The sequence below is a fragment of the Oreochromis aureus genome, linkage group 14, assembly GCF_013358895.1.
Source record: "Oreochromis aureus strain Israel breed Guangdong linkage group 14, ZZ_aureus, whole genome shotgun sequence".
In the NCBI taxonomy this organism is placed as follows: domain Eukaryota; kingdom Metazoa; phylum Chordata; class Actinopteri; order Cichliformes; family Cichlidae; genus Oreochromis; species Oreochromis aureus.
Genome location: NC_052955.1, coordinates 19,302,324 through 19,316,184, shown reverse-complemented (window position 1 = coordinate 19,316,184; position 13,861 = coordinate 19,302,324). Strand labels below are relative to the sequence as shown.

Sequence of the window (13,861 nt, the reverse complement as noted above, 5' to 3'; positions counted from 1 at the left end):
AAGCAGGCAGCGTGTTTAATGTAACCAGGTGTGAGGACACGTAGCTCTAATTGATGCATAATTTATTTCAGGTTATAACCATGATAAGGCAGACCAGTGCGTTGTGAACTGACTGAGAGACTAAATGGTTATACTTAAAATTGATACATCAAATACTAAAAATCGACTATTTTAACATTTTGCAGGTTTCCTCTGCACAGGTGAACAACCTTAACTTGAGCAATTCATGATACAATACTGCCACCCAGAGGTCAAATTTGGGACACCTAATTTATGTTCATGTCTTTGAACTCACTTTCAGAACATGAAATTATAACTTTTGTTCTGTAATGGCGTTTTGTTCACTGCACCCATCGGATTCTGAGAGAGAATTTTAGTCGTCACAAGAGTGTCAGCATCTGTTCAGCCTTAAAGTTAGCCCTGTTAGGTTAGGTTACGGTCATACACAGTGGAGATGACAGGTTGGGGTTAGGGCTCGGGTTGGGCTGACATCTTAAAATGTCCCACCACTGATGTTTTGTAATATAATAAATGCAAAACTGCACTGTCAAAATAGAGATTGAATTTTATACAACACATTTACACCTGCCACTTTTAGCATAGGATTTGAGCCCCTTTGCTTTCACAGTTGCCTTCATTTTTGTGGCATAGATTCAACAAGGTTGTCCTGCTGAAAGCAGGCATCAGATGATGGGTACACTGTGGTCATAAGGGGATGGATAGCAACCAACAGTTTTTGGTAAGGCTGAGACATTTAAACAACACTCAGTTGGCCCAAAGTGTGCCAAGAAAATATGCCCCACATTATTGCACAATCAGCAGACTGAACCAATGATACAAGTCAGGATGGATCCATGGAGTTTATGCCGAATGCTGAAACTACCCGTCTTCTGTTGCTGTAGCACATCTGCTTCAAGGTTTGATGTGTGGTATGTGGTGTGGTGTTCAGAGAAACTTTCCTGCATACCTTGGTTGTGATGAGTGGTAACTGGAGTTACTTTTCCTTTCAGCTTGAACGCAGCTTTGGCCATTCTGCTCTGGCCTCTGATGTCAAGCAGTTTTTGAAAAAACTCAGACCATCCCATCTGACACCAACAACCATGCCACATTTAAAGTCACATAAATCATCTTTTTCCCCATTCTGAAGTTCAGCTTGAACTTCAGCAGGTCACCTTGGCCATGCCTACATGCTTAAATGCACTGAGTTGCTGCCATGTGACTGAGTGATTAGATATTTGTGATAACAACAAGTTGAAAAAGTGTAAGCAATGAAGTGGAAATGAGCGTATTTTGACTCCCTGTACTTTGAACTCACAGTCAAGCTATCAAACATATCATTATCATCACCACACCAAAAAGTAAAGTTAAATATCTGACCAAAAGGATCTGTGTTAAGGGACTTTCAGTCATTACTATTGCCAATCAAACCATTCACTCAAAATGTACTTGAGTGAATCACAGTGTTTACAAGGCTACACAGACAAATTAAAGCCAAATATGTAAATAATATAATAAAAATAAAATATATCTAATTATTCGCAGTCTAGCCCAGTTCAGTGCCGAAATATGGTAAATACTACCATAGCTTTTATGTTTATTTTTTAAACAGAAGTAGAGGGGGGGAGGCAGTTTCCGACTCACCTTATTTGAAGCGCCCTGGTATCCATCTGTGTCGATTATTTTGTTGGACTGTTGCCAGCAGCCCACGGTCACGGACAACACATACAAAGCTCATTTAGCTAACTTTCCCGGTTATTTCATTTAGTTTAATCGTGTTTGAATTTTCTTCTGTTTGTTCGAGCATTCAGTGTCCGAGGAGCTTCGAAAGTTCTTCCTGCGTCATTGTGAATTCATAGTTTATGCAACTGATCGCATCATATTCTCGAAAACACATGAAAAGATCAGCTTCATCTCATTACCTTCTGACCTAGACTTTAATGTTGCAACTGCAAGCGACCACCTCTAGAGGCGCTGTTTCACTCATTTGGTGACCACAAGAAGAGAAAATAAACTTAGCACAAAAAATAAGGAAAGTTGTGCTGCAATAAGAATAATTAACGTGCATTTTATGAAAAAGCATTTGTTGCTCATTTTGGGTGGCTCTCAATAGAAAAAATATATACTCGATGAATAGTACATAGTTTAATGAATGAATGAATGAATTCGTTGTTTCATGAATGCAAATAAAAACGCTGGGAAAAACGAAAAAGCTACGCTGTACTTTGCTGGGTTAACGTCAACACGAGAAACTCATATGCATATCAATACGCAACGAATAATGCCTGCAGCCACATATTCTCAAACATAAAGTAGTCCCATGTAGGAACGTAAGTTCGTTGGTGCAGCGCTCCTTTTGAACACAAGGGGGAGGCAGAACAACATTATTGGAGCCGTTAACCCAGGGGTATTAAACTATAATTTGAGGAGGTCCAGTTGGAGAAAATGTTTTCAAGCAGAGGTCCGGGACATCATCAGAAGCAGCCTTTTTTTTTTTTTTTTTTTTTTTTTTAATCAATATCTGAACGTATGAACAATAGACTGTCAAATCAATGAAAATACAAGTTAAAAACATTTAAACAAAATTTATTGTTAACACTGAAACACAGTAGCCCTACATTAGATATAGGGCTGCAGTTTAAAATGAATTAGAGAAAATAAATTGTGGGCTAAATTGTGCATCTTAAAACAAAGTGCTTAATTTCAGAAAGAAAATAGCAGCAGCTTGAGTTTCCCTTTTTCTTTCCCTTTTACATCTCAACATTTTCAACAGATAACATCAAAACATCTGAACAGTTTCACAGTTTCTCTTTCTTTCGCTCTTATATTCCACTTCCCCACTTTCTGTTGTTCAGTGAGAGAATTGAGCTTTAGTTTGCCCTACCATGATTTTAAATCTGGGCTGGAATGGTGTCAGGGCCATTCTCATACACATGTGTAGGTGCTCATTGGTGAGCCTGGAACAATATTTAGTTTTTATTATGCTCATTGTGGAGAAAGCTGCCTCACAGCTGTATGTGGAGCCAAACATGGTCGATGTACAGGGCTACTTTGCTAGATTTGGGAAAGCTGTCTCAGAGACCGTTTGGAGCCAGAAAGTGGCAGGTTCAGTTCTTCCAAACTGCTCTTTAAGGGCCACATCTGCTTGGAGATCAACCAGTTGCATTTGAAGAGGCCCAGCATTTGCCCACTTGAAGTGCTGTGTGACTTCCTTTGAGAACCCTCTGACATCATTGATGAGAAATGGGTTCTTTATGAACATGGTGAGCTGCTATCCAAAGCTGAAGCTATCAAAACGTTTGCTGAAGTTTTCAATCAGCTTATCAACAAAGTCAACAAATGAGGACACATCTCTCTATCCATGAGCCTGTTCCTTCACTGTTGGGAAGTGTGCATAGTCTCCTTGCAGGTCTTCTTTGAACACTTCAAGTTTCCTCTGAAAGGAGCGGACAGCTGTCATCAGTTCACAAATTGAATTGTCCTTGCCCTGCAGCTTCAAATTCAGTTCATTCAGGTATGAAGTGATATCAACCAAAAAGGCCACAATATCCATGTTTTTCCCATCATTTTAAAAGAGAGAAAAGTTTGTTGCTTTCTGACTTTCCAGCTCTTCCAAGAAAGCTGCTACTTCACTTCTGATGGACCAAAATCGCTCCAATGCCCTGCCTTTGCTGAGCCATCTCACATTGTTGTGAAGCAGAAGATCATCAGCGTGTCCCTGAGCATGCAATGCTGACAAGAAGAAGATGCCCTGAGAAAATGTATCATTATCATCATCGTTTTCATCACCTCAGCATACTCATCTGACAGGGTGGAGCATAAGACAGACTGATGAATAATGCAATGGTAAGAGATTAGCTCAGGATTGTCCTCTTTCATTCTTGTTACAGCTCCTTTCTCTCTCCCCATCATAGCAGGGGATCCATCTGTGGTTATTGGCTCTATTCCTCGCTTTGTTAACATGTCCGTAATGGCCAGGTAAATATCCTCTCCTCTTGTAGTGCTCTGAAGGGAGGTTACACCAAACAGGTCTGCACAGAACTCTTTCTTATCAGTATTGAAGAACCTTACATAAACTAACAGCTGAGCATTGTCAGACACATCGGTGGACTCATCTACAGCCAAGCCTACATATAGTGTCTTATGAATAGCTTCTTCCAGCTGGGACATCACATCCTGAGCTAATATTTCACTTCTCTTTGTGGCTGTTGACGCTGACATAGGTATTTGCTTTATTTTGTCACAAAGCCCTTTTTTTGTTTACCCTCAAGTAATGTTTCTGCTGCTGCACTCATGCACTCTTTGACAACACCTGCATCTGTAAAGGGCTTTTTGTGTTGACCTAAAATCCAAGCAACTCTGAGGGAACATTCATGAGCATGTTGTTGGGTGGTGAAAGAATTTAAATTCCTTGAAAGAAGCTAAGATCCTTGTGGATTGATCATATTGGGCTCTGAGTCTGCTAATTTTCTGGGACCTGAGTTCAGACTTGGGTGGGTATGATTGTGCAAAGGCTTTGTGCTTTGTCTCATAGTGGCGTTTGACATTGCCACTTTTAATCAGTGCCACGGTTTCTGAACATATGAGACACACTGGTTTGCTGCTTGCGGCCGGAAGAATGAACATGTATGGGTTGGTCCATTCAGTCTTGAAAGTTCTATTTTCTGTGTTTACTTTTCTCTTTTTTGAAAGCGCCATAGTTGTTTTACCTCTTGTGACTCCCACTCACGTCATGTCTCCCTGTATCGTTAATTGTCTCGCTTGTCATTCGCCTTTCACCGTCTCTTTCCTCTGTCTGTCTGTGTCTGCGTTCAGCGTTGCGACGGCCCTGAATGCACAGATTTGATTGCCTAAGTAGCGTCACGTAGGTGGCTTAACTCGCTCACAGTTGGTTTGTATGTTCCCTGGTGTATTAATACAAGGTAACCTTACTGCTTAAAATTGAATCACCCCGTCAAAATTAAAAGTAATTTAATTTTTTGTTAACTATAGGTCCAGGTCCATATAGGGTGGTGTCTGGGTCCGGACTCGGACCCCGGTCCACCTGTTAGTGACCCCTGCTTTAGGGCTAAGCCCCGGGTGTATAAAGTGTCTGGCTCCGCCTCTGCTTGAAAATAACTTAAAAGTTTATTTTGTGACCCAGAAAGAGTAAGGTTTAAAAGTTTTTAGCCGCGCTCCTCCGCCATTGCCGCGTTTGAGTTTTGGACGAAATGCATTCTGGGATATTTAGCTGTACCAAGCAGCGATAAAACATGCGGAGCGAGAACACATCCAGGAATTTTTCGCGTTCTTGGGTTGATGCGTACTTTGAATTGGAACAGTACTTGGTCTCCGACTAATGACGTATCATGAGTACATGAGAACGCAAGTACACATATTGAGACAGGCCCAATATCTGACAACCACAGAAACAGCAGCAGTGATGAGAGCAGGGGAGATGCAGCAGATTGACCCGGAACTTATACAGAGTTCATTCCCGCCACAATAAAGAGATTTCCGGAAGTGGGGTCAGATGTTACCTTGGTTACACAGGCCTAATGTAGAGTAGATTTTTTTTTGAAAACTTTATACAATCAGGCAATCTGAGAACAAAGCATGATGTATTGTCCAGCAAAGTCATGCTACATGTAATTAGCAACCACTTTATTAGGTACATCTGTTCTACTATTCATTGCAGTAATCCACAAATGATCATCCTTTTGCAGCAACTCAAAGCACTTAGACATGTAAACATCCTCAAGACAGCCTGCTGAAACCAAGCCTCAGAATAAGGAATAATGATGAATGAATGTGGCATTGCTGTTGTTGTTAGATGGCCTGGTGTGAATATTTAATAGGAGTGGGCTAAGAAAAAAAAGATTTTCCGATTCAAATCGATTATAGTTTAAATAATGCGATATTAAATCCTGAATCGATTTTTGAATAAATATGTATTTTGTAAGAATCGCCAGAATCTCAGGTTAAAGCTATTTCAACAACCACCAAACAGCTAAAACAAGCAAATGAGAGCAGGTAAACAGATTCCACACAAAGATGTAAACACAAAGTGCGGCACCGACACATCAAAATCTGTGAGTTGTCGGCTTTCTCACCCAACACGCCACCGTGGCTGAAAGCCAACATCTCACAGATTCTGAAGCTGCAGGTTTTGTCACTTTTCAACCAAAACTGACTGAACAAGCAGCAAAAGAAGATCAAAACTACGCTTCACATTTAATAAATACCATCATGAATTCCCTCTTACTTTCGCTGTTTTGCTTCCACCACAATAAAAATCACACTTCCTGCAGAGCTCTCTCTCTCTTTCTCTCTATCTGTGTACTTCAAGAACAGTTTTCCATTCAAATCTCTGTTTTGTGCATGATTCGCTTGGTTATTATGCACCAGTCTACTGATGTGTACAGTGCTGTTGGCTGTTGTTTTTTTGTTTTGTTTTTCAAAAATGACCTCCCACAAGAAAGCTTAATTTCTGCTGTTTAATAGAGAAGAAATTAAAACCTTTTAAATTATGCCAAATTGCAAAATGCTTAGCTGTGTCTTATATAAGACCTCTGTAACATTGCCCTGCTTCACTTCAGCAAGTAATGTTCATATGTTAATTCATGGTGTTCTTCCATTTTGTTCTACTGCAGAATATTTTAAGGTTATCTGCTATAAAAAGCCAGGCCAGGAAAATCTCCTTCATGCCTTTCTGTTTTATCCTCAGCTACTTTGACACAAAGGCATCTGCTGGCAGATGCTTACACTTCTGATGAAGCCTCGCAAGTGTCAGTACTAATAAATGATCATAATTATATTATTTCTGTCTGAGTCAAAATTGAATCGAATCGAATCAAATTGGGGATTGAATCAAATCAAATTGGGACCTTGTGAATCGATATCAAATCGATTATAGAAATCAGTGATGATAACCTGCCCTAATTAAATGTATGTATTACATTTAACATTAGAATACAAATTTAATGCCACAAACTTGAGTTGTCAGATACATCTGTGAGTTTATGTGCACAACGGTATGCACATGTGGTCTGTGCAGGTACACAGGGACCTTTTATCCTCCACCTTGAAGCTGTCCAGACTGTGTCTGGTCCCACACACCAAAGGACACACACTGTACATTGTTTTTACTTTAGGTTTAAACATTGATTTTTAACTTGACTTTCCATCTGTTCCTCTCTCCTGTTTGACATGTGGTTAGCTCTCGCACCTTAAATTCTTCTACTGCTGCTAAATTTTCTGATATTTTGAATTTAGTTTTACCTTCTTATAATGATGTTGATTTACTAACAAATCTTTTTAAGAATCATTGTCTTTCTATTTTAGACAATGTTTATCCTGTCAAAACTGTCCCTGTGAATAAATGACAGCAGTCGCTGTTTAAAGCATTCCTGTCGTAAAGTTGAGCCATTATTGAGGAAAACTTGTCTACATGTTCATCTCCTTCGTTTACAGGACCTTGTAGTTTCAACACATCAGTTTGAGATGCAGGAGCTGCTTATTACTCAGACTTAGTTTCCAGGAGCAACAAGGTGTTATTAGACACCATTAGTGATATTGTTGCTCCTGCTCCACCTGCTGGCCCAGTTTCATTGAATGAAGACTGTAAACATTTTCTTTCTTTCCTCATTGAAAAAGTTAGTAATGTGAGGAACAACATCTCTCCTTCTGTGTCTCTGTTGTCTTCTCCACCTCAAGCTAGGCCTGTGATTTTAGAAAGATTTTTACCTGTGTCCTTATCTGAGCTGGTCAAATTAGTTAGTTCAATGAAAGCATCCTCCGGCTCTCTTGATATTTTACCTGGATCTTTGTTTAAAAATATCTTCCAGTCTATCTGTCCCTGTGTGCTTACAATTATCAATACCTCACTGGTTTCTGGTCAGGTCCCTGTTCATTGTAAGAATGCTGTCATTCACCCACTGCTAAAAAAAAAACAAAAAACCCAAGCTTGACGCTTCTCTGCTTAGCAGTTATAGACCAATTTCAAAACTACCATTCATCACTAAGATTTTAGAAATGGTTGTGGCTAAGCAGCTGATAGCTGTTCTGGATGACTACAACATTCTGGATAAATTCCCATCTGGCTTCCATAGAGCTCACTCTACTGAAACTGCACTTCTCAGAGTCTCCAGTGACATCTTGATGAGATATGATGCAGGCGAATGCTCTGTTTCGCTGATGTTGGACCTGACCTCTGCCTTTGATACTGTAGCTAATCACATTTTGCTAGATAGGCTGAGACACTGGGTGGGTGTATCTGGGTCTGCTTTGGATTAGTTCACATCTCTAAATATAGGTTCTTTTCTACTTCTCTTACCTGTGGTAAATGGACTGGTTCTTATGGGATCTAGGGACTCAGTGATCTCTTTTAAAAAAATGATAAAAACTCATCTTTTAAAACTTGCTTGTGGTTAATTTTTTTATGTTTTAGTTTCTCTGTGAAGCACTTTGTGATTTTTGTCTTGAAAAGTGCTATACAAATAAAATGTTACTTAGTAAAATAAGTAAGTACAAACTATGTATAACGTTATTTTTTCTGAAAATCCTAAAAAAACTTCTTTATTGACAAAATAAACTAAAAATAGACATTATTGTATTTTATTGTTTTAAAATTGGATAACAACTGACTTGAACATAATATAAATGTGTTTTCACTGTGGGGACTGTGGATCCATTGATAGCTTTAGTAATCTGAAACTCATTTATATTTTGATTTTTGTCGTTTTCCATTTGATTCTCTGATGTGTATCTGTTTCTACCTGTGTTGATGCTAGCATGAATCTAGCCAAGAAGCAGTAAATATATGAAGCAAGGCAGAAAGATATACTCATCAAATGAACAAAATCATAAGAATATAACACCAGCACTGCAAATGCAACAAAAATATATTGACATCAAATGGTGTGCTATTTGAAATCTACATGAAACAATGACACATCTATTTCATCCAATTTTTTTATTAGATTTTTCACCAATTCTACAAATTAGTCTGTGTTTGGCCTTAGTGTACCAGAAATCATATTTATATACAACTAAATATGACTCGCAAATATGTTTTAAATGAATAATTCCTAACTTGATGACAAATTATCTATTTCCATATTTGCTGAGTCCTAAATTTGATGCCAGTGAACTTATCAGTGGTTGTTTTAACACAGCCCCAAAATCCCCTATGAGCAAGCACTTGGCGACAGTGGGGAGGAAAAACTCCCTTTTAACAGGAAGAAACCTCCGACAGAACCAGGCTCAAAAAGGGGTGGCCATCTGTCGCGACCGGGTGGGGTTCAAATGTTCACTGAAAATTTAGTTTTATATAAAAATGATGTTGAGGCCAAAAAACTTAAAAAGTTACTAGCTGTCACAGCTCCTCTGCAAAGGGTTTCCCTAAGAGAGAGAGAAAAAGTGGTTATCACGAACTTGAGGACATTACCTACATATAAATAATTATAAATTTGTTGGGGTTTTTTTTTTAACAATGTCAGAAGGAGAGAGGCACTGAGGCACCGTCTTCCGCCCCCCGACGCTCCTGCTGTGCCTTCTCCTTCTGACAGGAAGTGCCTACAGAGCAAGTATGAATGATGCCTGAGTGGACGTACACAACTCACAAGTTCCTGGCTCTCTCGGCTCCTCTGCACAGGGTTTCCCTAAGAAGGTGGGCCTAGCAGGGTCACCGGGGGACGGGGGGCTGTGCCTCACTGCCCTGCCCTCGTCGGAGAAACCCTCGTGCAGAGGACCTCAGAAAGCCAGAAACTTGTGTGTTGAGTATGTCCTTGTGAGCCTCCACCATTTACTGGTGGGTGCAGCCTGGACTGTCTAGAGACAGACCAGACCAGCTGCACAACACAGACACTTCAAACCTCATCTGAGGACAAAAACTAAAAGAACAAAAGAAATAAGAAAGAAAACGTAGCTTAGGACCGTGCAGGGTTACACAGGAGACGGCACCACTGCAGAGGTGAGGACCGGCAGCTGTCTGAAAGAGACAAAACAATACACACAAACACACACAACAACAGAGGAGAAACAAACAGAGAGAGGGGAAAAAGTGGTTATCACGAACTTGAGGACATTACCTACATATAAATAATTATAAATTTGTTGGGGTTTTTTTTTTAACAATGTCAGAAGGAGAGAGGCACTGAGGCACCGTCTTCCGCCCCCCGACGCTCCTGCTGTGCCTTCTCCTTCTGACAGGAAGTGCCTACAGAGCAAGTATGAATGATGCCTGAGTGGACGTACACAACTCACAAGTTCCTGGCTCTCTCGGCTCCTCTGCACAGGGTTTCCCTAAGAAGGTGGGCCTAGCAGGGTCACCGGGGACGGGGGCTGTGCCTCACTGCCCTGCCCTCGTCGGAGAAACCCTCATGCAGAGGAGTTGAGAAAGCCAGAAACTTGTGTGTTGAGTATGTCCTTGTGAGCCTCCACCATTTACTGGTGGGTGCAGCCTGGACTGTCTAGAGACAGACCAGACCAGCTGCACAACACAGACACTTCAAACCTCATCTGAGGACAAAACTAAAAGAACAACAGAAATAAGAAAGAAAACGTAGCTTAGGACCGTGCAGGGTTACACAGGAGACGGCAGCACTGCAGAGGTGAGGACTGGCAGCTGTCTGAAAGAGACAAAACAATACACACAAACACACACAACAACAGAGGAGAAACAAACAGAGAGAGGGGAAAAAGTGGTTATCACGAACTTGAGGACATTACCTACATATAAATAATTATAAATTTGTTGGTTGTTTTTTTTTAACAATGTCAGAAGGAGAGAGGCACTGAGGCACCGTCTTCCGCCCCCCGACGCTCCTGCTGTGCCTTCTCCTTCTGACAGGAAGTGCCTACAGAGCAAGTATGAATGATGCCTGAGTGGACGTACACAACTCACAAGTTCCTGGCTCTCTCGGCTCCTCTGCACAGGGTTTCCCTAAGAAGGTGGGCCTAGCAGGGTCACCGGGGGACGGGGGGCTGTGCCTCACTGCCCTGCCCTCGTCTGAGAAACCCTCGTGCAGAGGAGTTCAGAAAGCCAGAAACTTGTGTGTTGAGTATGTCCTTGTGAGCCTCCACCATTTACTGGTGGGTGCAGCCTGGACTGTGTAGAGACAGACCAGACCAGCTGCACAACACAGACACTTCAAACCTCATCTGAGGACAAAAACTAAAAGAACAACAGAAATAAGAAAGAAAACGTAGCTTAGGACCGTGCAGGGTTACACAGGAGACCGCAGCACTGCAGAGGTGAGGACCGGCAGCTGTCTGAAAGAGACAAAACAATACACACAAACACACACACACAACAACAGAGGAGAAACAAACAGAGAGGGGAAAAGTGGTTATCACGAACTTGAGGACATTACCTACATATAAATAATTATAAATTTGTTGGTTGTTTTTTTTAACAATGTCAGAAGGAGAGAGGCACTGAGGCACCGTCTTCCGCCCCCCGACGCTCCTGCTGTGCCTTCTCCTTCTGACAGGAAGTGCCTACAGAGCAAGTATGAATGATGCCTGAGTGGACGTACACAACTCACAAGTTCCTGGCTCTCTCGGCTCCTCTGCACAGGGTTTCCCTAAGAAGGTGGGCCTAGCAGGGTCACCGGGGACGGGGCTGTGCCTCACTGCCCTGCCCTCGTCGGAGAAACCCTCGTGCAGAGGACCTCAGAAAGCCAGAAACTTGTGTGTTGAGTATGTCCTTGTGAGCCTCCACCATTTACTGGTGGGTGCAGCCTGGACTGTCTAGAGACAGACCAGACCAGCTGCACAACACAGACACTTCAAACCTCATCTGAGGACAAAAACTAAAAGAACAAAAGAAATAAGAAAGAAAACGTAGCTTAGGACCGTGCAGGGTTACACAGGAGACCGCAGCACTGCAGAGGTGAGGACCGGCAGCTGTCTGAAAGAGACAAAACAATACACACAAACACACACAACAACAGAGGAGAAACAAACAGAGAGAGGGGAAAAGTGGTTATCACGAACTTGAGGACATTACCTACATATAAATAATTATAAATTTGTTGGTTTTTTTTTTTTTAACAATGTCAGAAGGAGAGAGGCACTGAGGCACCGTCTTCCGCCCCCGACGCTCCTGCTGTGCCTTCTCCTTCTGACAGGAAGTGCCTACAGAGCAAGTATGAATGATGCCTGAGTGGACGTACACAACTCACAAGTTCCTGGCTCTCTCGGCTCCTCTGCACAGGGTTTCCCTAAGAAGGTGGGCCTAGCAGGGTCACCGGGGGGACGGGGGCTGTGCCTCACTGCCCTGCCCTCGCCTGAGAAACCCTCGTGCAGAGGAGTTCAGAAAGCCAGAAACTGTGTGTTGAGTATGTCCTGTGAGCCTCCACCATTTACTGGTGGGTGCAGCCTGGACTGTCTAGAGACAGACCAGACCAGCTGCACAACACAGACACTTCAAACCTCATCTGAGGACAAAACTACAAGAACAACAGAAATAAGAAAGAAAACATAGCTTAGGACCGTGCAGGGTTACACAGGAGACCGCAGCACTGCAGAGGTGAGGACCGGCAGCTGTCTGAAAGAGACAAAACAATACACACAAACACACACAACAACAGAGGAGAAACAAAGAGAGAGGGGAAAAAGTGGTTATCACGAACTTGAGGACATTACCTACATATAAATAATTATAAATTTGTTGGGGTTTTTTTTTAACAATGTCAGAAGGAGAGAGGCACTGAGGCACCGTCTTCCGCCCCCGACGCTCCTGCTGTGCCTTCTCCTTCTGACAGGAAGTGCCTACAGAGCAAGTATGAATGATGCCTGAGTGGACGTACACAACTCACAAGTTCCTGGCTCTCTCGGCTCCTCTGCACAGGGTTTCCCTAAGAAGGTGGGCCTAGCAGGGTCACCGGGGACGGGGGCTGTGCCTCACTGCCCTGCCCTCGTCGGAGAAACCCTCATGCAGAGGAGTTGAGAAAGCCAGAAACTTGTGTGTTGAGTATGTCCTGTGAGCCTCCACCATTTACTGGTGGGTGCAGCCTGGACTGTCTAGAGACAGACCAGACCAGCTGCACAACACAGACACTTCAAACCTCATCTGAGGACAAAAACTACAAGAACAACAGAAATAAGAAAGAAAACATAGCTTAGGACCGTGCAGGGTTACACAGGAGACGGCAGCACTGCAGAGGTGAGGACCGGCAGCTGTCTGAAAGAGACAAAACAATACACACAAACACACACAACAACAGAGGAGAAACAAACAGAGAGAGGGAAAAAGTGGTTATCACGAACTTGAGGACATTACCACATATAAATAATTATAAATTTGTTGGGGTTTTTTTTTTTAACAATGTCAGAAGGAGAGAGGCACTGAGGCACCGTCTTCCGCCCCGACGCTCCTGCTGTGCCTTCTCCTTCTGACAGGAAGTGCCTACAGAGCAAGTATGAATGATGCCTGAGTGGACGTACACAACTCACAAGTTCCTGGCTCTCTCGGCTCCTCTGCACAGGGTTTCCCTAAGAAGGTGGGCCTAGCAGGGTCACCGGGGACGGGGCTGTGCCTCACTGCCCTGCCCTCGTCGGAGAAACCCTCATGCAGAGGAGCTCAGAAAGCCAGAAACTTGTGTGTTGAGTATGTCCTTGTGAGCCTCCACCATTTACTGGTGGGTGCAGCCTGGACTGTCTAGAGACAGACCAGACCAGCTGCACAACACAGACACTTCAAACCTCATCTGAGGACAAAACTAAAAGAACAACAGAAATAAGAAAGAAAACGTAGCTTAGGACCGTGCAGGGTTACACAGGAGACGCAGCACTGCAGAGGTGAGGACCGGCAGCTGTCTGAAAGAGACAAAACAATACACACAAACACACACAACAACAGAGGAGAAACAAACAGAGA

The 13,861-nt window shown here is 42.5% G+C and overlaps 1 long non-coding RNA gene across 1 annotated transcript in view; it reads right to left on the bottom strand.

Annotated features, from left to right (window-relative positions):
- The window catches only part of LOC120432891, a 62,086-nt gene extending 60,188 nt beyond the window's left edge, over window positions 1-1,898 (bottom strand). Inside the window, exon 1 of the long non-coding RNA XR_005608168.1 lies at window positions 1,642-1,898. This is a non-coding gene — a long non-coding RNA (uncharacterized LOC120432891). The remainder of the gene's footprint in view (window positions 1-1,641) is intronic.
- Between the last annotated feature and the right edge of the window lie 11,963 nt (window positions 1,899-13,861).